Below are 25489 nucleotides of genomic sequence, written 5' to 3' on the forward strand. Positions count from 1 at the left end.
GATGAATTTGGCCCTGTTTAAAGTGTGGTTATGTTGAAAAGAAACTATAAAATTGTGGCATTACAAATATATTCCCCTTCATTGACTTTCAGTTTTTCCAGTCAAAAAAGCGTGTATTTTTATTTTGCTTTTGTCTGACTACCTATCAACTTTGTAAACCCAGTCTGGGACCTGAGGTTTCTATAAATTTTCTATTACCAACAACTAGCTGTTGATACGGTACTCTTATATTTGCAGGGAGATGAACTGGTAATAATTCTATTTCCACCACCTATGAGCCTGTGACAATTTTGCTGATGAGGAAGAATGAGATGGATTCTAATCTTCCATGTCTGCACTGGTTCTATTAATAGTTATAAAACTTAGTTGAGTTAGCAGAATGATCTGACACATGGAGAAAGGCCTGATTTTGAAATATGCTACGTACCTACAGCTCCAATGGACTTGAATTACATTTTTGCGTACTCAGCACATCTGAGAGGTGGAGTGGTTCAGTGAATAGAGCACAAGATAGGGACTGTGCCTGGGAGCTGCTCTGTGACCTTGGAAAAGTAACTTCAAATTTCTGTGCCTCTGCTATCCCTCCCATTTTTTTCTGTTCTATCTATTCAGATTGTAAGCTCTTCAGAACAGGGGCTATTTCTTACTATGCACTCGTACAGAAGCTATCACAATGGGGGGCCTGTAGGTGCTACCATAATACAAAAACATAATTATAATGAGTGTTAGGGTATCAAGTTGGGCACCCAAAATTAATGGCTGTTTTTGAAATTTGGACCCTAACTAATAACTATTCCAAATATTCATTAACCGTTGCCTTGCCTACAAGAAATAGTGGCTGCAAGGTGCTGTGATATACAAGGTTCTAAATACTCTAGCCCAGTGCATGGTTGAATCATACTTTTAAATAGACAGCAAGGAAGCTTACTGATGTTAATACCTTCCTTTGATGGGAAGTTGTAAATAACTTCCTATAAGATCTGATCCATAGTTTATTGAAATTAATTCACGTTTTTCCAGTGGGTCCGATGGGCTTTGAAGCAATCTAATACAGAAAAGTGTAGTAGGGTGACAGAGGGAAGTTCAAGAGGAGTCCTTTTCCCCGCTAGCTACTTAGCAAGACAATGGGACTTTGCAGCCGACAAAAACATTGTGAAACAGTGCACTTGAATATTACTACAAGGTTTCCTGCCTTTGAATCTTTTCTTCCTTGATTGTCTATTGTTGCCCTTTTCCTGTTCTTTCTCTAGGTAGGATTTGCTAACAAAATGCACCAGCCATTTTCAAAACAACTTGATTACCATAGACATTATTGATTGCCACAGACATTGTTGATTGCCATAGACATTATTAACATTTAAAATAAATTTTGTTGATAGGGTTTGAGTAGATAAAATAAAGGTAAGAACATTATATGGCATGACTCGTGGTGACTATAGAACTAACAGGGAGACTGGAATGAACAAAACGATGGGTGTTTACTGGATTTCATATGGCAAGTAGTGTTTTTGTTTTGTTTTTGTTTTGGTTAAATCAGAAGAGGGATATTTCAGACCATTGCTCCAGCGCTTATGGACAGCAGGTGGGAGTACCACTATATTGCACTAAGGCTCATCATACTGGACTCCAATATGATAACAGATGTGCATCCACCCAGGAAATTACCATTTTCAACAAGAGACAGAGCAGCAAATGAATTTTCATGCATGGAAAAATAATGTAATAAACTGAGCAAGGCTCCTGACTTGATAAATTATATGTTTGTAGTAGGAAAAAAAACAATTTGTTTAAAATTTTAAACCTTCGATAGCGCTATTAAACAGGAGCACTTCTGACTCCCAATGATAAAATAACAAGAAGGCACTCATCAGGAAAATATGTTTAAAAGGTTTGACGCTCCATGTGACTTTTGGAATTTTTCCTTTAGGTGATTTTAATTTTCAGTATCAAATATTGAACACATTTAGGAAGCATTTGGTAGCTACCTTTATTTACACATCTATATTTACAGAACCCATAGTCTTTCTCAAGAGCCTTACCAGAAAAAGAGAAATAAGTTCCAGCTATGTAGATCCTCTCCAATACCTGAATTGTACTCTGACTGGAGTCCATAGAAAACAAAAACTCCCACTGAGTTCAGTGGATGTTGTCTTGGGTCTCAGGTGCCAAGAAATAATATGATTTCAAGTTAAGACAGATCCAGAACTGAATGTAGAAAAAAGGAGAAGTCTGGGGGACATTTCACCTGCACTACAACTTTCCTCTAACGCTAGTACTAACCATTCCCAGAGACCGGCTCCCAGTCTGAACGTTTCCTGTATATAGTTATTCCTCATCCACTACCCTGCTTGTAATGGAGTACTGGATACTTGTGTGTGAAAGTACCTTGTTCAAGCCTTACTTATCGCACACCCTTTCTACTGCAGTTGCCTATGTCCATCCTCCTCCGAAATCCCCTTCGCTGGCTTCCCATTGCCTCCCAGATCAAATTTTACTTCTTTGTTCTTATTTTCAAGGCTCTCCACAACCCAACTCTTTCCTGCATCTGAGCTCTTTTCTCCTCTTAGTCTCCCACAAAACTGTACAATGGACTGAATAATCTTTAATGTCCTTTCCCTAGGTCAGCCTCAAGGCTTTATTTCATGACCCCCCTCCTATAGCTAGAACTCTCTTCCTGATCCTGTCTGTGCTCTCCTTTAAATCTCTTCTTTAAAACCCATCAGGGAGGCTCATAAATGATCATCAGATACATTTATTATTGTTATTTAATGTAAAATTTTCTTCTTGTAGTTACCTTCCTGATATGTACTTTGCCCTCCCAAGTGACTGTATAATCATATTGCTCACTCTTTTCTTTCCCTTTGTGCTGACATGTTGTTTTGTTTATGTTTATTTAATTTGAATAATATACTTCACAGTGAATAGAATCCATCTTTTTCTGAATTGTAAAGTGCCATGCACATCTAGGTTGCTATACAAGTAAATGATTATAATCATATTAACTAGCAGGAAGGGTCTGTGCATGAAGAATGACTATATTTCAATGTTGTGACAGAAAGCTTTCCATATGCTAGGTGGCAGGGCTCTGTAACTCATCAGTGGTCCGCTGGCCACAATTTCAGAACTCCCGTGCTATACAACAGAAAAATGTAACCTCCTTCCTTTTCCCTTGGGCCTGGTAGGTTCGGTAGTGACGATCCCAATCAAGATTTGTGGAATTCAGTTATTGTACTGCCAAACTAAATTGTGCAACAATTTAATTAAACTGCTTTCTTAATCTGCTTAATTTATGATTGTGTCAAAGATGCCAGTGATAATTCTGTGCTTAATTTATGAGCACAGAATTACCACTGGCTTCTCTGACACTATTAAGGTCCCATCCCATAATACTCACATTTCTCTTTCTGCTAGTGTGGCAAATAATAGGATTTCATAAACACAGAATCAGAGGACGAGGCAAGTGGTGTAAATTGTACAGCAACAAGTCTCCATAAAAGTGAGGCCCCACTCCTGCTTTATCTTCTGCCCTGCTGCCACCCCACATTTCCATCATCCCTTACGTCACTTCTCATTCTCCTGGAGCTATCTGTGCCGACTTGCAATAATGGACTAATGTGTTGCTTACATTCCCATTCACATCACCTTTGAATTAGTCCCAGTATGCTGGGATTTGTTTAAAGTGAAAGACAAGCATGATGCACATTCCTGACATAGTTCTATCTATCATCTTATATTAGCATCTGATGCAGAATACCATCACAGATTAGCTGGAATGCCTTCAGGCTTTAGTAGCTGCCTCATTTAAAATATATATTTCCATTTTACTTGGTGGAAAATCTGGGGTTATTTTTGTTACCCATTTTCTAGCTGGAATCTGACTATATATATATCACCATTAAATTCAAGCTATGAATGCTCTGAATGGTTATGAAAAAGTCACGTATTGCTGATCAGGATATTCCCAGCTATTGCAGGCTAATTTGACATGTTCTTCACAGTGTCTGTCAGAAATCCTGACCACATCACCCCATGAGCAGTCACAGACTAGCAAACACAGAGACAGAATGAGAAAAACCCTCAGGGGGGCAAGTGAAGATGCTCTGTGGACACCTAACCTTGCCCCTCCCCCACTTTCACTCCATGATTCCAACCCACCAGTATAGCAGCAAGGTTGCTGGAATGTTACTGGAGAGGTATTGCACACTTTGATAACTCAGCATGGCTGCTAAGCAAACTGAATACCTCTTGCATCCCATCCAGCACTGGGGCTAATAGATCTGTTTCAAAATAGTCAGCTAGCAAGGGGACCCACTGGGGTGAACATACTCTATGACACTTTCTTGTGGTGCTCAGGACTGAGAGTGACCTTGTTACCCCCTGCCTCCAGTGAGAGGGAGTCTTGCTGGTGCTTAACTGGGTGTCAGCTCACTAACACCATCAGTCTGTTAGCCACCTCAACGACCTCCTCTGGGCTCTGCCAGCTCTTACTTTGTCTTGCAGATTAACAATACGTGCACTCCAGTCCCCGAGCCTCATAGAAGCATTCCCCTGCGGTGTCCAGCCCTTCACCACTGGACACTCACAGCAATTACAAGGTAAGCTGTCCCCTAAGGAGCAGTGCACACAGTGGCTTGTTTGGTTCATGTGAGGATCATCTCCAATATACTATCACAACACTGAGATATATTTATAGTGAAAACAATCATAACTTTATTATCAAAGGCTAACATTTAAGAGAGAGTGAATAAGGATTATGATGGAAACAGAAATAGATACATACAAAACAAAAAGTATAACATGCTTCCTAGACTTAACATTAACAGGCCAAAATCCTTGTCTAAAATAATTTATCTCACCTCATGCAATTTCCCAGTATCTCCAACCAACATGGCTGGGATCCCTCTTTCATTAATGCAAAAGTGCTGTTTTTTATGAAGTCTTGTCTTTTTGCCTTTCTCTTATATTCCCCCAAATCATTGCTTTGTCCCCAGAGTCAAGATGACTCTGTGGTTTATTCCCTGGTGTGTTGGCTCCATGTTGCATTCATAGCCTCATGTTGAGTGTCATATGCAAACCAGCTTCTATGGTGTTGGCTTACAATGCAGACAGGTGACTATATATCCTTTGTCTGGTCAAACCTGTTTGTCAGCCCTATTTTGATTCAGATTTTAGAAGATATTTTCCAGGCCCTTGAAGAATTCCACCCGGATTTCAACAATTTCTATCCCACCATCAACCTCAGCCTGGACCAGTCCACACAAGAGATCCACTTCCTGGACACTACAGTGCAAATAAGCGATGGTCACATAAACACCACCCTATACTGGAAACCTGCTGATCGCTATACTTACCTACTTGCCTCCAGCTTCCATCCAGGACACATCACACGATCCATTGTCTACAGCCAACCCCTAAGATACAACCGAATTTGTTCCAATCCCTCAGACAGAGACAAACACCTACAAGATCTTTATCAAGCATTCTTAAAACTACAATACCTACCTGGGGAAGTGAGGAAACAGATTGACAGAGCGAGAAGGGTACCCAGAAATCACCTACTACAGGACAGGCCCAACAAGGAAAATAACAGAACACCACCGGCCATCACGTACAGCCCCCAGCTAAAACCTCTCCAGCACATTATCAACAATCTACAACCTATCCTGGAAAATGATCCCTCACTCTCCCAGACCGTGGGACATAGACCAGTCCTCGCTTAGAGACAGTCCCCCAACCTGAAACAAATACTCACCAGCAACTACACACCACACCACAGAAACACTAACCCAGGAACCAATCCCTGTAGCAAACGTTGTTACCTACTCTGTCCCCATATCTAATCTAGCAACACCATCAGAGGGCCCAGCCACATCAGCCACACCATCAGAGGCTCTTTCACCTGCACGTTTACTAATGTTATATATGCTATCATGTGCCAGCAATGCCCCTCTGCCATGTATATTGGCCAAACCGGACAGTCCCTATGTAAAAAAATAAATGGACACAAATCGGACATCAGGAATGGTAACATACAAAAGCCAGCAGGAGAACACTTCAATCTTCCTGGACATTCTATAACAGATTTGAAAGTAGCCACACTTGAACAAAAACACTTCAGAAACAGACTTCAAAGAGAAACAGCGGAACTAAAATTCACCTGCAAATTTAACACCATTAATTTGGGCTTGAATAAGGACTGGGAGTGGCTGGCTCATTACAAAAGCAGCTTTGCCTCTCCTGGAATTGACACCTCCTCATCTATTATTGGGAGTGGACTACATCCACCCTGATCAAATTGGCCCTGTCAACGCTGGTTCTCCACTTGTGAGGTAACTCCCTTCTCTTCATGTGTCAGTATATTTATGTCTGCATCTGTAATTTTCACTCCATGCATCTGAAGAAGTGGGGTTTTTACCCACGAAAGCCTATGCTCAAATAAATCTGTTAGTCTTTAAGGTGCCACCGGACTCCTTGTTGTTCTTGTTCTTGTGAGAGCTCAGGCTCAGTTCTGCAAGCTGAAGAGGTCTGTATAAGACAAGACCCCGTTCCCCTGTTACAATCGATTGGCCAGATTGTGCTGGGTCCTTTGCAGATGAGTATGGGAGGAAGGGGAGGCAGCAGAGACCTTTTCTCTCCTTTTGTGTCCCTGAACAGCAGCAAGGCACAATTCCAGTCCTTATGTTTTGAGAGTACAAGGACTGATTGAGGTTAATCCTGACAACTGACACTGAGGAGACTGCTTGGGGAGCAAGCTACTCCTGAACTGAGCTACTCTGATGTGACCTTGTGACTTCAGCTACTTCAGCTACTCTGAACTGAGACAATACCTTAACAAAACTAGTCAGATTACCTAAGGGAAACTGGGGAAGTGATTATTTTTTTAAAACGCTCAAAGGTTAATGAAACTGCTGTCTCAGCACCTTGTAATCAATAGGAATCCTGAATTACTTGAGTAATACAGAGAATCCATTATGCTGAATGTATTTCTTATTAGTAACTACCATACCTACTCCATGACACAGCATCACTCCGCTGCCTTTGAGCCATTCAGGAGACCAGTCTCCTGCTATAGTAACACACAGCCTAATCCATCACACTTTGAGATGAAATGCTTGAAGAATACCAATTTATGCATTTTTGGGATCACTTAGACATTATTTGCACGCCAAAGCACACATTTTCCAAATGCAAGCCTTTTTAATGGATTTGCCAAAGTAATTAATAACTAAGTGAAGCCAAAAACTCAGACATAGCTTTAAAAAGTTGATGTCTACTTACATTAACTTAATCTGGACTAAGCATTTGATGACCTAATGGATATTATACACTCCATAAATAAAATACAAGTGAAAGCATGATAAGTTTTCTAGAAGATATTCAGTCACTTGCAGAATTTAGACAGTTAGATGGAATGACAGAAAAAAGTCTTCCAAATATATCAAAACTAATGAAGAAAACAAGACATCTAATACAACCAAGTTAAGTAGCAGCAGGATAGACACAAGTCAGCCACCTTTCAAGAAATTAAGTCAATTAGCTTTCACAGAAAGACTCCAAAAGTAAAAGCTTTGAAGCAGCCATCTTAAAAATAAAAAATTACTGCATTCTTCTTCATAGATTGAAAAAAAATAACTAACCACCCTAAACAAATTATTCATTAAACTTTACCACAGCAGGAACTAAAGAGAGAAAAATAAATGTGCCACCATAAAATATAGATGCACAGTACAGGACAGCCGGCATAAGGTGAATGAGTCATTTAAGAAAAACTGTCCATATGCAGTAAACACATTGAGAAATGAGGAAGCCTCCTGTGGAAATTGCAAAGTTAAAAAAATTACATTTGACAAGTTAAAACTGACAATAGCCTGCTGAAATCCTTACTGCTTTAATCATGTCCTGTTTCAATAAGTGAAATTCCTTCCTTTGTTCTTCCTAAAACTTAATTCTAAACATCTTGGGGTCCAAAACGATCTCTTGCTTTGGATTCAAGTTATTTCTATCCTTTGTTACCTTCACAGGCTTTGAATCTGAATCCAGATCAAAATTGCCTTTCTGGTTTTCAAACTCTTCATGAACTCCCTCCAGCCTCCTTCTCTAACTTTGTGTCAGTCTGTTCTCTTGTCCTTATTCTCTTATCCTTGTCCTATCCCCTCCCTGTGATTCTCCACACTTTCGATTTGCTCTTTCAAATGTGTCCTACCTCACCTATTTGGAACTCTGATCCACTGACTTTTTTATTTTATTTTTTTAAGTCTCAGGGTAAAAGTTGCTTTCTCTGTAAGTTTTATGCTTGATCTCTTCAACATTTTGTGGCACTGTGTTCTGAGTATATTCAGTTCTACACAGATTCCTTCACAACACTCATCACCCCAGGAAATGAATTCCTCCCAGAGGTGCATCAAGGTGGTTCTGTCCTGTGTGGTTCATTCTCTCTCTACCTCACCTAAGGTGGAAAATTCTCTGTGTAGTGTGGTGGGCTGTTTTTATAAATGTTATGTACATTGTGGGATGTGTTTATATTATGGAAGACAAACTCGAAGAAGTGCATCTTGTCCTTGGTTTTAAGGATGGGGTGGTTCTTAGTTCCTGTGAGAGTTCACTCCAAGATCTTGGACCAATGTTTGAGACAGCTGTCTCCTGCATAGACAAATTTTACTCTTGTGATGGACAGTTCCACTGTGCCTGAGGAGCAGAGTTATTAATCATGGTTATATATAACTATAATATAATTAACTGTACAGATGCAAATTATTAGTCTCAATGCTACTAGAACACACTCTTACACGCCATGGAATGCGTATTCTAGGGAAGATGTGCCCTAATGCCTCCATTTTAGAGAAAGAGGGAAAGAGAGAGACAAAGTAGTATTAGAACAGCTGTGGTAGAGACTAAGCTGGCAAAACCAAAACCAGCCTTTTCAGAGATGAACATGTGACTTTGAGTAAGAAGAACAAACACAAAACTAAGTACTGCAGTTGTAATTCCTCAATTAACACTCACTCCTGGTCTTAAAAATTATTTAAATGGAGTTTAAAACCTCAGTGTGAAAGGTCTATGAAACTTCAAAGAACGTCCAGAGAATAATTGGTAGAGCACCAGCACAGCTTTTCATCCCTCTGAAAGCAAATGAAAAGTAGGCACCTAAAAAGATAATTCCTATACATCCACCTCCCCACACACGTTTTATTGTTTTTCAATATATAGTGCATACACACATTCAATACACACCAATGGTAAAATTACTACAGAATATATGTAATACAAATTGTACATGCTTCACCCGAGTAACCACATAATCTTATTACTGGTTTCAGAGTAACAGCCGTGTTAGTCTGTATTCGCAAAAAGAAAAGGAGTACTTGTGGCACCTTAGAGACTAACCAATTTATTTGAGCATGAGCTTTCGTGAGCTACAGCTCACTTCATCGGATGCATACCGTGGAAACTGCAGCAGACTTTATATACACACAGAGAATATGAAACAATACCTCCTCCCACCCCACTGTCCTGCTGGTAATAGCTTATCTAATAGTGAGTTTGTGTGTGTGGTTTTTGGGAGGGGGGTGAGGGGGTGAGAGAACCTGGATTTGTGCAGGAAATGGCCCAACTTGATTATCATGCACATTGTGTAGAGAGTTGTCACTTTGGATGGGCTATCACCAGCAGGAGAGTGAATTTGTGTTGGGGGGTGGAGGGTGAGAAAACCTGGATTTGTGCTGGAAATGGCCCAACTTGATGATCACTTTAGATAAGCTATTACCAGCAGGACAGTGGGGTGGGAGGAGGTATTGTTTCATATTCTCTGTGTGTATATAAAGTCTGCTGCAGTTTCCACGGTATGCATCCGATGAAGTGAGCTGTAGCTCACGAAAGCTCATGCTCAAATAAATTGGTTAGTCTCTAAGGTGCCACAAGTACTCCTTTTCTTTTTGCGAATCTTATTACTGTAACTCTCATGCTTTCTTAACCCATGCTTTCACTAGTTCAACTTGTACATCAGAGTGTAAACTCTTTGGGACAACAATCTTGTTTTTCTATTTGTTTTGTAAAGTGTTTAGCATATTTTGGGGACCTGTAAAAATAATAAGAAATAATAAAAATTCCAAGCAACCCCACACAGCATTTTGAGGCAACATTACCTATTTAAAAATAGCTATCAATATTCTCCTATAAGGCATTCACCATATTGTACCATAAAGATAAAATATTCTGTAAATTCCTTGGTAATGTTCCCTCTTGAAACTATCATTGTAGTGAATATTTTAATAAGAACCCTAGCCATTCCTATTTTCTAGCAGGGCTGTGGTTAAGGCTGAGTATTGCTTCTTGTCTAAAAGACAATTATCTGAAGTGCTCTAAAATCAATATGCTTACTGAGATTGTCTTGAAATTTGCTGTGCCTCATGCAGGTGTGTGGTCCAAATTTGAGGGCTTCCCAAGATACAGTCCCTTAAAATGATGTTTACAAAATCACCTGATTCTTATTGGGTTTGTTTGTTTGGGTTATTTTTGTGTGTGCATATGGTTCTATGGTTCTAATCCTTCCTAAACTGACCTTGCCTGCTTTGGATTTATCTCAGTTAGTGCATGATACCCACTGCTCCTTTGGGGAAGCAATATTTCAAAAGCACTTGAGGGTTAGATTTAGAATTCCAGGTTGGGTTGAGCCCAGCTGATGAACCAGAGACTAAAATGCACAGGTGCAGCAAGACAAGGACACTGTTCATGCCAGAGGGGGCTGCAAGAAGCTTGTTGCAGTAATTGGATGGCTCAGCATGCTATAACCACTGAACCTCAAGCACTATAAGTTTGAGCCCTGTCTTTGGAGCCTTGAGTTGTTCTCTGCCTCTATTTTGCAGGGGCTCCTTTTGGGAAATTTTGCCCATGTTTAAGACCTGATGTTTTAAAGTTCTTTAAAATCCACAGGCAGACTCTGATTTTAGTTTAGAAGTATGCACAAGGAAATTAGCATTAATTAAGTAGAGGAAAGATGAAAGACTCTAGTAAGCAGTTAGGATAATTGTGCTTCTCAACTATTTATTGAACAATGGAACTGAGTGCGATCAAAAGACAGCAAATCACTGGGTTCTTTGGTCTAGGGGTTACCGATACTCAGACTCCCGTAACATCAACATCACTCATAATATGTTCAGGTTCATTAAACTATTGTCTTATTGGCTAGGGAATATGGGGGGGTGGGAAAGGGTTGGGTGGAGGCTCTTTTCCTATGGAAACTCTTACCCCTTAGGGCTATACTCTTCCACATCTTCCAGGAACTCAGCACACCCCTGAAATGACCTTTATTAGTGTAAGAATCATCCAGACACTAAGTTTTGAAAACCCAGTTCAATGACTAAGGCTTTGAAGAACAGGGTTTCCAAAAAGGTAGTTTTTCTACAATCCCTTGATGTACGGGTCATCGTCATCATTTGTTCTTTGTGAGCTCAGAAGCGCTGACAGAGAAGATCCATAAGAGGGCAAAGTTGTGTACCACATTCCTCTGCAGTCACATACTTGGAGGGGAAGGAAAGTGATCCTACCTATGCCCTTCCCTACTTCTGTCCCACTCTCTTACAAATATCCCACATTTCCCACCATTTCCTCCCCAGGGTGGCCCCCCAGGCCAACGGAGGGGGCTAAAGAACTCCTCTTATTTGCACTGCTCCCTGCAGTGGTGAGGGGACACCAAGCTCACCATTCTCCTTGATTGTGCTGCTTCTAGGGGAAACGGGAAGGTCAGAGCAGTGCAGGAGAGCATGGGGAGGTACCTTGACCTCCCCTAATCTGGCCATATACATCCTCTTTGGTCGGGGTGCCAGCAGTATTACTGGAGAGCCTATGCAGTGGTCATAAGACCTGCCTTTTCAGAGCTTTTTTCCAGTTTCCACATTGCTAGCCTCAAATCAAAGTTTTCTAATCTTTTTGTGGGTCTAGCCCTTTATGTTTACATGTCAATCTCTGCATGTCCTGGCAGCTTGTCTGCGTTGTGCTCAGATTGTAGGTGACACCAGGCAGTGCATCTATAACATCTGACTGGTGCTTCCCACATACAATATATTTTCAATTCTGAAGTGTTAGGCTGCTTTTTTAAAAATACTTGCTCTGTTTCAAATGGCAGCATATAAATTAAGATGCGTTTGCTAGGATGTCAATTAAAAGTGCTTACAGTACCACTTCTTTACTTGCCCCAAAGTATGGGCTCCCCTCCTCTTTCTAGATGTGTCTTACAAGGGCCTGGAGATTCCTCTTTCTCCCTAATCAGTGAGAGTCAGACAGCTTGATTATTACTTGCTGCTCTGAGCATATATATCAGCTTTCCCCACCAGTGTTGCATGTCATCAGATTCCACTATATCAAATCCATTCTGAGGACCACCTTGATTTCACCTTGAACTTCCGGAGGTGTGGGAGTGAGAGTTTTACATAAAATCTCAGTGACAACAAAGTGCATGCATGTATCATGTGAACGTGAGTCAAAACACATTTAACTTATTGGTCTGGAGTGCCAGTTGTCATGACATGTGAATTAAGCATAGAATACTCCGAGAAACAACTTGTTAAAGTTGATGAACTGTGGGTCTGCCATGGTGTTTGTTTACAGTCTTGTAGAATTTTGTCAAATAAATTATTAATATTGGGCAGATTTCTGTTTGAGAGACTGAATTTGATCTGATCTTTATCATGCCCTGTTTATTCACTTTGTTTCTCTTTTTCTGTTGCCATGACTGGGGAATAAATAGAATCTCTTGCTTCTAGACACCTTCATCTCTCGTCCACATGCCTCTCAGCAATATTTTAGCCAAACAATACCTCTGGAAAGGACGATGGACATGACAGTGTATTTTGCGCATGGAGACAGGTTTCATTTTTGAGTTCTATTTAGAAATCAGTTTTGAACTGGGTCAGATTAATTTGCTCCACCTGAGCCCAGGCACAAGGGCAGCATGGGAGGTGAGGGGCAGAAGAAATGTTAAAGCAACAGTGAGCTGACAGATTAAGAACCTGCATATATTCACCTGCATAAATGGGATACAAGCATCTTGATATTGTGGAAATCAGTTTTTAAAGCAGATAGATTTTCCTTCTCTGCATCCATAGGTATGACTAATTGCACAGCATCTGGTAGGTCTGAGAAGACCTAATGCAGATTTCTCTAGCTCCTGAGAACAGAGGATGGCAACAGGGAGGACTGACTGATAAAATCATATGAATTTCACAAGTAAAGATCGCAGAATTGGACCTAATGTTAAGAGTAGCCACCTGCACTCACTTTAGCACACCTGAAAATTCTTTTAAATTCAGTTTCTCAGTTTTTTAGCTCTAATAATTGAATACTTACAATGTGTCAAAAAGATCATAACCACTAATGAACCTGGCTGTCTCTGAATGATGTATATTTACTTCTGTGTTTTTAATGTATAATAAATAAACCTTGAGTCAAAGTTCAAAAGCTGTATTCACCAATTAATCCACCTTCAGTCTTGTTCAAATGAAAATAAACCTTTCCTTTCCTTACCTTGTATTGCAGGGGGAAAGGGGGAGAGCAGAAATTGAGCTAAAAAGGCTCAAAATAGATAATCTACATTAAAAAACAATTCATTTATACTGGAACCCAAATATTAAGGTTTTGGGATCTGCACTTTCCTAGACATATACAAAATATTTGTTGTCAAACTCAGCTGTCACTCACTATCTGAATATGCATATAAATTACATAAAAATATGATATAATTATCCAAACTAAAATTTTACCATGAAACACATGTATCTATCAGCAACACTGGACTTTAATTACCATTCAGTCATCAGTTTTTCTTTTTTCTTCACATTTTTTTCCCTTAACCACGTACCATACAAATGTTTGTATGGCACAGTCCAATATAAATTGTCAGTGGCTGTTGGAGTTTTTTGTTTGTTTTTTCTTTGTTTTGTGCTTTTCGGAGGAGGAAAAAGCATACCAGTAGAAGGTAGAGTCACATTTAAAAATTCAGGTTTGTCGAGATGTAATGTCAATGTGCATCCATTAAAAAGTTAGCCCATTAAAACTAGTTTTGCAGATGCCAATTAGTGTTATTGTTGTGCATACAAAATTAAGAAAACATTATGTAAAATAATAACTGGTAAACATAGAGTGGCTACATTAAATTGTTTGTTCTAGTACTAAATGGTGCAGGTTTTGGGGCTGTGTTCTGTGCTTAAAATGGACCAATACTGCTATAAGGAGGTAGATCATTAGCATGTACTATCTAATAGTGCTCACTGTGTTCAGATATTTTAACCTCAGGTAGCACTTTTTATCAATATATCTGGAATCTAATGTGGAAACTGATTTTGGGGGAGAGATACATACATTTAAACATGATCTTATTGACTGTCACTAAATGTTGACCATTGATTATTGTACCATAGCTTAATATATTTCTTAAGGGCAAAAATGACCTCTCTTCTGTAGTCTTGAGAAAAGTGTCATTTTAATTACCTCTGTCTGCCCTCCAACTTCTCTCCTACTTTAACTGATTCAATTTTTCTTATCTACCATCTGTCAGTAATGGTGCTTTCACCATGGACGCAGCTATTAACTTCACTGCATGCTCACAGGATGAGACACCAAGAAAAATATCTGAAGATAAATCATGGAACAGCAGTGAAATAAGAAAACAGGATATTTTGCTCTAGAAAACCAGTTTGTTTCTGGAGACTTGAACTTGCAATGCATAAGAATTTAAACAAACAGGGTTAACAATGGTTCCAGGCCTGCTTTCATCAAATAGTGAGAGAGACACTATAGAAGAAAAGAAATTAATTTACACTTTACTTTCTGTTTTAAGTGGGTGTGGAGCTGCATTATCAAGATGATGTTATTGCTTGGAATCTAATGCTCACGGACATCTTAGTGGAAAATCCAGAGCCAGGGTTTATTAGTTTCTCTGTTGGAACAACGTAGCTTTACAATGAAAAAGTCAGTATTTTCCAACTGTTACTAAAATTGATACCAAGTGTGACAGGGTCGGGCCAGATGGCTATAGGAGAGTAATAGAAGGCAGATATATTAGCCCCAGGTTACGTAGGTCCCCTTTCCTTGGGTAAGGTAACAGGGAAGGTTCCAGAACAATCAGGAACCTTCTGGAGACAATTAAGACAGACAGGCTGATTAGAACACCTGCAGCCAATCAAGAAGCTGCTAGAATCAATTAAGGCAGGCTAATCAGGGCACCTCGGTTTAAAAAGGAGCTCACTTCAGTTTGTGGTGTGCTTGTGAGGAGCTGGGAGCAAGGGGCACTAGGAGCTGAGAGTGAGAAGGTGGACTGTTGGAGGACTGAGGAGTACAAGCATTATCAGACACCAGGCGGAAGGTCCTATGGTGAGGATAAAGAAGGTGTTGGGAGGAGGCCATGGGGAAGTAGCCCAGGGAGTTGTAGCTGTCACACAACTGTTCCAGAAGGCACTCTAGACAGCTGCATTCCACAGGGCCCTGGGCTGGAGCCTGGAGTAGAGGGCGGGCCCGGGTTCCCCCCAAATCCTCCCAACTCCTGGTCAGACACAGGAGGAGTTGACGTGGACTGTGGGTTCAGAAAAATGACCAAGCTAAGGGCTGCCGTGAAGCTCCAAGGCGAGCAAATCCTCCAATAAGCGCAAGACCCACCAAAGTAGAGGAGGAACTTTGTCACACAAGGTACCATAGTCATTCTCTAATCTCTGGGTGTAAACAGTGGTATCTTATATACCTCTATGTGGTAATTGCTGGCAAGAGTTGATGTTTTTCTAGCTAATTTTCTAGCTGCTATTGCTTCCTAAAAATACATCCTATTATGTAAACAATAGAACTACATGGTATAGAAATTCATACTCCATATGATGCTAGCTGATAAAATAGTGCTTGTGAAAATTGCATGTCGAAAAGCTAGAGCTTCAAGTACTGAAACCTTTAGATTGGTGAACAGATCCACAGATCAGCAAGACCGTGGTCCAAGGCGCTGATCAGCAGTATGACAGGGTGGTACATTATTGTTTGATTTCTCTCTCACACTCAATTTTACCCTCCAGAAAATGCATAAGATGAATATTACATGAAATCTGGTCTTCTTTTACTATTTCCTCCAGCCAGGAACTGAAGTATCATGAAGACTCAAAATCTCACATCATTTTGGCCAGAAAATGGCTACCTGATGCATTAAGAACTACTGTGGTATGAGTTACTACAGAGAATTCTTTCCTGGGTGTCTGGCTGGTGAGTCTTGCCCACATGCTCAGGGTTTAGCTGATTGCCATATCTGGGGTCAGGAAGGAATTTTCCTCAAGGGTAGATTGGCAGAGGCTCTGGGGGCGTTTTCATCTTCCTCTGCAGCGTGAGGCATGGGTCATTTGTTGGAGGTTTCTCTGCACCTTGAAGTCTTCAAACCATGATTTGAGGACTTCAACAGCTCAGACATAGGTCAGGAGTTTGTTACAGGAGTTGGTGGGTGAGATTCTGTGGCCTGCGTTGTGCAGGAGGTCAGACTAGACGATCATAATGGTCCCTTCTGACCTTAAAGTCTATGATTCTATGAAGAAGGTAGTGAAAACCCTAAACACAAATAACCAAAAATATAAGATCCTAGATTCAGCCTCTCTTTAAAGTTTAAGAAACAATATATACTATGTATTGAACTAAAGAAATTCAGAAATGTCTAGATTTTTCCATATTGGCTCAGTGAAGTACAAAACTTCATTGGTTGGGTAAAGTCAAATCAGAATGATGATAAGAATGGCCTGAGCTGAAGGAGAATGGATTGTTTTTAATATCACAAACTTAAATTGCTTTGGCATGTACAATTATAACTTTTATGAAACTTCTGCTGGTTACATGAATTATCCTGTGCTGTTTTGGTTTAGGAATAAAGATGTCAGTTCATCAGAGTAAACTGTGTGAGTCTGAGTTGACTGACAACCATAATAAATCTACCCTACTGATCAACTCTGAGGAAGGGGGTTGGAAGTATTCCTGGATGAACTAGGTGAATATAATGATGAGTCTTTGAAAAATAGCCAAATGCAGAGTCAGTAAACTGTGCAATATATAAGAGGGCACAGAATCCTTTGTAGCAGAGTATTGTGCATCTGCCAAGTGGTGTATTGACATTCGAGCAGACTTAATTAATTAACAGAGTCTTGTCCACTGCCCCTCCCTCCAATCTGGTGGTTGAACTCACAGGGTGTGTGCACATCCTGAGCATTATTTCAGCCAAGAATTGAAATGGGATGCTGGTGGCTTATAGGCTGCAATTCTGTCAGGTGAGCCAAAATGGAATTTCCTTCTTGTCCAGACACAGAAGAGCAGTGCTGTTGAATTTAAGTCAGATTAAAAGTATGCTAGTATTTAATGCACTGTAAATTTAGAAATGAGTGAGAAAATGCAGACTTAGTATTTAACATTTACATAGCACATAGACACACAATGTGCTTTACAAAACAATATACTTGGAGTCTTTGCCTCACAGAACTTAATAGTCTAAGGGCTTGATTTTTGCAAACTGTACTCATGTTGTGTAGCATTTAGGTCACATATTAACTCACTGGAACCATTTGAATGAGCAAGTAGAGCTCAATGTGTAATGAAGGGTTGCAGAATTAATCCCTGTATTAACATAATATCAAGTGGACATGACAACACTGGTAGTAGGGTAGGAGGAGGGAGGATAAGGACAAAGACTATATGGACATGTGGCCACTTGGGAGAGTAATGCAGGTGTCAGGAAGATTTAAAAAATCACAGTGATTTATTTTAAAATATATAAGGTCTGTGTTTTAAAAAATTACCATTGCTTAGAAGCTAAATGACCATTGTGGAGAAGCTAAATGAATTCTTTGCATTGTTCTTCACTGCAGAGAATGTGAGGGAGAGTCTCACATTTGAGCCATTCTTTTTTTATTACAAATCTGAGGAACAGTCCGAGATTGAGGTGTCAATAGATCACATTTTGGAACAAATTGATAAATTAAAGAGTAATAAGTCACCAGGACCAGATGGTATTCACCCAAGAGTTCTGAAGGAACTCAAATATGAAATTGCAAAACTACTAACTGAGGTATGTAATCTATCATTTAAACCAGTTTCTGTACCAGATGACGGGCGGATAGCTAATGTGATGCCAATTTTTATAAAAGGCTCTAAGGGCAATCCTAGCAATTACAAGCTGGCAAGCCTAACTTCAGTACCAGGCAAATTGATTGATTGAAACTATAGTAAAGAACAGAATAATCAGACACATAGATAAACATGATCTGTTGAGGAAATGTCAGCACAGCTTTTGTAAAGAGAAATTGTGCCTCATCAATCTATTAGAATTCTTTGAGGGAGTCAACAAGCATGTGGACAAGGAGGATATAGTGTCCTTAGATTTTCAGAAAGCCTTTGATGAGATCCCTCACCAAAGGCTCTTAAGTAAAGTAAGCAGTCATGGGAGAAGAGGGAAGGTCCTCTCATGGATCAGAAACTGGTCAAAATGTAGGAAACAAAGGGTAGGAATAAATGGTTGGTTTTCAGAATGGAGAGAGGTAAATAGCGGTGTCCCTCAGGATCTCTACTGGGACCAGTGCTGTTCAACATATTGATAAAAGATCTGGAAAAAGGGATAAACAGTGAGGTGGCAAAATTTGCAGATGGTGCAAAATTACTCAAGATAGTTAAGTCTAAAGTTGACTGTGAAGAGTTACAAAGGGTCCTCTCAAAACAAGATGACTGGCAAAATGGCAGATAAAATTTAATGTTGATAAATGCGAAGTAGTGCATATTAGAAAACACAATTCCAACTATACATACAAAATGATGGTGTCTAAATTAGCTGTTACTACTCAAGAAAGAGATCTTGGAGGCATTGTGGATAGTGCTCTGAAAACATCTGCTCAGTGTGCTATGGCAGTTAAAAAACCAAACAGAATGTTAGGAACCATTAGTAAAGGGATAGATATCATAATGTCATTATATAAAGCCATGGTGTGCCCACACCTTGAATACTGCACAAAGTTCTGGTTGCCCTATCTCAAAAAAGATATAGTAGCAATGGAAAAGATACAAAGAAGGGCAACAGAAATGATTAGCTTCCATATGAGGAGAAATTAAAAAGACTGGGACTATTCACCTTGGAAAAGGGATGATTAAGGGGAGATATGATACAGATCTATAAAATCATAAATGGTGTGGAGAAAATGAATAAGGAAGTGTTATTTACCCCTTCCAGTAACACAAGAACTAGGGATTACCCAATGAAATTAATAGGCAGCAGGTTTAAAATAAATTTAAGGCAGTACTTCTTCAGACAACACACAATCACCCTGTGGAACTCATTGTCAAGGGATGTTGTGAAGGCCAAAACTATAACTGGATTCAAAAAAGAATTAGATAAGCTCATGGAGGATAGGTCCATCAATGGCTATTAGCCGAGATGGTCAGGGATACAATCCTGTGCTCTGGCTATCTCAGCCTCTGACTGCCAGAAACTGGAACTGTATGACAGCGGATAAATCACTTGTTTGGCGTGTTCTGTTCTCTGAAACATCTGGCATTGGCCACTGTCAGAAGAGAGCATAATGGGCTAAATGGACCATTGGTCTGACCCAGTGTGGCTATTCTTATATTCTTATGCTTTTGGTTGATTCAATTTTTGGATCTCAGTATAAGATGCCTGAAAGGAGGCCTGCTGCTATGAAAATGAAACTGTTTAAGAGAGTATTGCTGTATGAAAGGAAAAAAGTGACAGATGACAATGATAAAAAAATCTTTCTAGAGGAGCAGGCCTTTAAGTGCAAATGCAGAAAGAAAATAGGCCACCTCTAATAGGTTTTTATTTAAATGTTCCACCAGCATAGTGAGAACATTCAGTTTCGATAGGCTGATAATAAAAATGACAATACAATTTGAAATACAGAAAACAACATTTTTGGATCAGAGTAAAAAAGACTAACTAAAAGCAATGTCTAAAAGCTCAACATCCTGATACTTGACAGCGTAAGCCAACGGAAGATGTAATTACCCAAGGAGTGAAATGGGTTGTATTTAATGAAATATTGTACTCTAAAATTAAAAAAAGAAGATATCTTGTTACTCTCACTGGGATTATGTTTCCCGAAAGTACTGATTACCTGCCCTTTCAAAATCAAACACCTTTAATGTGCCTCAGGTTGAGCACTCAGAAATTAAGATTCTCAAAATCACTAGTCATTTCTCAAAAGTAAGACCTCCTGGCTTGTCTACCCATCCAGTTCCGTACCTCACCCTGTCTCTCCATCATCTCCTCCTAGATGTCTCACCAGAAACTCAAGCTTAATATGGTTAAACTGAATTACTTATTTTCCTTCCCAAACCCCCTCCATTCCACCCCAATTGTTAACACCACAATTCCTCTTGTTTGCTTGGATTTGTAGCCTTTGTCAACATTTATTCCTCTCTCTCTCTCTTGCCTCACACCCCCAAGCCATATCTTAATCCTGATGTTTCTTCCTCCAAAATATTGCTTCGATCAGTCCACTTCTTTCTATCCCTACTGCTAATATTCTTATCCTTCCGATCTTGATCATTGCAACCTCCTCCTTTTGCTCTCTGGCCTTGTCCCTCACTGATTCACACTGCTCCCTTCCAAACCCAAAAAGCTGCCTTTGAGCATCCCAAGCCTCTGTTTGCCAGAAGCTGGGAATGAGCGATGGGGGATGGATCACTTGATGATTACCTGTTCTGTTCATTCCCTTTGGGGCACTGGGCATTGGCTACTGTCGGAAGACAGGATACTGGGCTAGATGGGCCTTTGGTCTGACCCACTATGGCTGTTCTTATGAGTTCAGCTTCCCTGCCCATTGGTCTCACCATATCCCCACTCTTTAAATCTTTCCATTGGCTTCTCTGATCCACTGCATCAGATTATCATTTTTTAATCTTCTATGCCCTTTCTATCATTGCCCCTCCCTAATTACTTCCGGTTATCTCTTTTCACATCCCTCTTCCCACACTCCCAATTCTGTCAACAATGTCTGGCTAACTACTCACATCTCTGCTCCTCCCACAATCATTTCTGTGCATTCTTTCATGTCTCTCCAAGAGCTGGTCCACATAAGACTATTTTGCACTTCTACAGTACATTTACAAGAAACTGTTTGATTATTCCCAGGTTGTGGGAACCTGGATATAATCTCTCCCCTGCTCCTAACCATTTAGTTACTTCATCACTTTAGTTCTATTGTACTAGAGATGGCCACAACACAAAATTTCTGTTTTGCAGAAAATTTTGACATCTCCAAATTTTGTTTTGTTCTGATTCATTCTGAATTGAGCCAGGGCTTCCAGGCCCCTAGCTCCATGACAGTGAGGCAGAATCTCCAATACCCCCAGTGGTTGCAGGCTTCCTGCTGTGGAGGTGGGAACCTAGATTCTGAGATCCTCCTCACTGGGCTAACTGGCACCCTGAGTTGTCTGACTCTTGGGGCAGCTGGCTTCCCGGGCTGCAAGAATCAGGCAATCTGGGGAGCCAGCTGGCCTGGGAGACTGGGAAGCCCTGGGATCCTGACTATAAGGCTGTTCTTCAGGCAGGCTGCTGAGAAGCTGAGTGAGCTTGCAGGAAACCAGGCAGATACGTTTTGAGACCAGTCTGTGTTCCACTGGAAGATTCGTTGAAAGCAACACATTTCTATGAAATGTTTCACTTTCAACGAATCTGTGTTTTCTGATGGGAAATAGTGCTTTCAGAAAATTTCTGACCAGTTGAAAATGAGCCTGTTTTTGTTATATAGAATACATTTCTCTTTGGAGCAGAGGTCATGCTTCCTTTTATGTTTGGAAAGCACCTAGAATACTGGAAATAATAATCCTAAACTGTTGCATGGTGTTGTTATGTACTGTTAAATAGATGTTGCATTTGAGCCCAGAGAAAGTAGCATTTCAATGTGGTGGATGTAATTCCATACATGTCTGTGTGAATATACAGTTCATACAACAGGACAAAAATATCTTATCCACATGAAGCTACACAGGGACTTGAGGTAAGTAGAAGAAGCCTAATTCATATGTGTTGTAACTCCATTGAAGTCAGTGAAGTTATACCAGAATATATATATCGCCCAGCATAATTAACTAACTGAGATTTAGCTGGGACCCAGGACTAATACTCATATTCTTGAGGAAAATGCCATTGGATATTTAACCACAAGTGATTTAGCATCTTAATTTTTATATCTCATCTGAAAATGTTCCTTAATACCATAGAGCTCAATTCTACTTCCATTGAAGTCAGCAGAAAGATTCCTATTGATATTAGTAGGATTTGGATTAGGCCCAGAGCAGGCATTAGTGTGATAGTGACAGGGGACTGTATTATTTGCTGCATCCCTACTTTCTCAACACTAACACTTTCGTCTCATGCAAGAGCTGACCAGGCCAAGCCTTGCTTAGCTTATGAGATCTGACATCTAGTAGCTCAAAGAAGTAGAGCTAAAGATTGTCCGTTCACGTCCTCCATTTCTCAAAATTAAGTGGCTCCATGCCACAATATTTCACTATAGAAGTACGGTATCAATATCAAAATAAAATGTCCAGTATTAAAATACGTTAAAAATCCAAATGAGCCTGATTTTACAGTCTAACAAAAGTTTTGACCCATTTTAGAAGTGAAGGAGGGGATTAGGTCATTCAAGGTGGGGAGTGTGACAGGTGGAGTGGTCCAGTGGCAGGGCCAGCCCACAACATTTTGGCACCTGAAGCGGGGAGCTCAAATGATGCTCCCATGCCCCTTCGCTTGGGCCAAAACTTTGAAAGGTCTCAATTCTGCCTTCTTCCTGTTCTATTCCTCTCATGGTACTGCTCTGCTACCTACCCCAATAAAGGAGAACTAACAACTTAAAATGCCTTGTTCAAAAATTTTAAGTAACACTTAACTTTGAAACGCCTGAACAGCAAATGTAACGTTTCTTGTCTGCATAGTAAACACTGGCATTTTTATCTGTTTGAATAATCAAAGTGGTGCTTTCCATCCCTTTTTGGTTGCAAAGATTTGAACTGCTTCCTGCTGAAGGTCCACAGTCTGGGCCAGCTCATGCTCTATTGAGATGGTTGCAAGGCAGACCAGCCTCTCCTGTGTCATTGTGGAGTGTAGATGTGTTTTTATTAACTTCAGCTTTGAGAAGTTGTGTTCTCCACTGGCAACTGTTAGAGGAAATGTTAGAAGTATGCGCAGAGCAACAAAAGCATTTGGAAAGAGGGTGCTCATCTTATTTGTGCACATATAATCCAGAACAGCCTTTGGATTTGATCCTGCTGAAATGTATCTTGAAAGGGCTTTCAGTTCATCACCTAAATCACTTGCATCAATATTGCGCATGTCATCATGTGTCAACACTGTCTCTAGTACTCTGCATTGCTGGTGTAGATCTTCTTCAGGTATAGTGAGGAGTTTTGGAATATCATACAACTTCCCAAATATACTGCTGTGTTCCTTGAGCTGCATGAAACATTCTTCAACTGACTCTATTGCACACTCTAGCATGTGGTTAAAGAATTCAACTTTGAATTGTTGTTTGGGGTCTCTTATGGGATTATCCTGTGCCTCGTAATCAAAATGTCTTCTTCTTCAGTGACTCTTATACTCTTGAATGGGTAGGAAAATAGCTTCAGTGTGAAGTTCCTCAGCCAATTTCTGTGCACTCTTCAGAATGTTTTGAAATCCCTCATCTGACCGGTAAGAAAAGTAGGTATGACTTTGCTTTGTCCAGTTGTTCCATTGCTCCAGATATATCAAGGTCAACACCTTGGAGTCTCTTGCTTACAACATTTATTTCAAACAGTATGTCATGCCACAACGCTAAGCCACACAGAAATTAGAAGTTATGTATGTTTCTGGTGATTCCATTTCCCTCTGCCACTGTTCTCCCACAAACAGTTCCTGTCATAGCAGAAGCCTCCGTAATGGCAACTATGGCATCATCTATCATCCCAATTTGGTGTTAATAGGCTTTATCGCCTCCACTTGACTTTCCCATCATGTGGCACTCAGTGGTTTCAGTGTCAGAGAGGATGTTCCCAGACGTTGCTTCAAAATTTGCCATCGATGAGTTGGTGCAGAGAAAAATACACAGATGCTTTGAATTACATTAAAAAATTCAGCAGCCTCACTAGAAGCTGATGCTGCATCACTGACCACCAAGTTCAATGAATGAGAACTGCATGGGACAAAAAAAGTTCAAGGGTTTAACCCTCGGATCCTTGTCTGCACTCCTCTGTTCTTTCCTCTCATGTTGGCACCATTATTGAAGCCCTGACCTCTCATGTCAGCTGTCACAATTCCTGTATCTTCCAGCTTTTTAAGAAGCACATTTGTCATACCAGCTCCTGTAGTATCATCAATGTCAATAAATTCTAGAAAATGCTCTCTGACAGTTTCACTAGGGGACATTTTCACTAGGTTCTGTTGTTGTTACAAAACACACCATTAAAGTCATATGTTCCGTATGGTTGATGTCAGGTGTGCAGTCCAGAATAACAGAGTAATATCTTGCTGACTTCAGATCTGACACAATCTTCTGTTTGACTTTTGTTGCCAGTAACTGTATGATCTCATTTTGAATTGTTTTTCCAAGGTAGTGGTGTGTGTATATTTCTTGGGTGGTGACTCTTCTTAGATGCTCCTGGAGTACAGCATCAAACACTGCCATCAGCTCCACAATTTTAAGGAAGTTTCCACTGTTTAGCACATACAGCTGATCTGAGGTGCCATGAAGTGCTAGGTTTTGGGTAGCAAGCATTCTCACAATGGCAATGAGCCTTTTCAGAGCATTTTGCCAGTAAAGAGACTCTGATGCAATCTTCTCTTGATGCTGATCATCTATGGTGGCCTTTAACCGTAGTCTCATCTCAAACTCTTTCCGTCTATGGAATGCTCTCTGTTGATCTGATGCCTTCTCATGGCATGCCAGATTTCTAGCCAGATTTTCCAGTCCTTTATTCTAGTAGAACCCAATGTGGCTGGAACATGAGCCTGGAAGAGTTTGCAACAAAAACAGTATTCAGCATTGTGAGTTTTTGAGTACATAAGCCCTGGCCTCTGCACTTTGTCACCATTGGGGATTTCACACCAGTAATGTGTTGGATGGAAACTTCTATTTTAATTGTCTTTGGGGAACATGAAGTTTTTCACTTGCTGTGGCCCATGTAGGAAGTCCCTCAGGCTACTGCTCAAGTGGGTCCACAGTCCTGGATCATCTAGATTTAAGGAACTAAACTTAGCAGCAGCTGTTTCTTGCACCTCCACCACGCTCTTCTCTGATCTACACTTTTCTTCAGGAATGTGCATGGTTACATCCATTTGAGATGGAGATATGGATGCTGCAGTAGCTGCCAGGTCACCTGCACTCTGACTAACTGGAAGATCAGGCCTCTCCTCACCACTCACATCTTCACTGGGGACGGAAGGCTCACCGTGAACATTTGTATCTATGTATCTCAGGAGAGCTCCTTTCTGCTTAGATAGAAA

This window comes from Lepidochelys olivacea (genome assembly GCF_965140295.1).
Source record: "Lepidochelys olivacea isolate rLepOli2 genome assembly, chromosome: 4".
NCBI classification, from domain to species: Eukaryota; Metazoa; Chordata; order Testudines; family Cheloniidae; genus Lepidochelys; species Lepidochelys olivacea.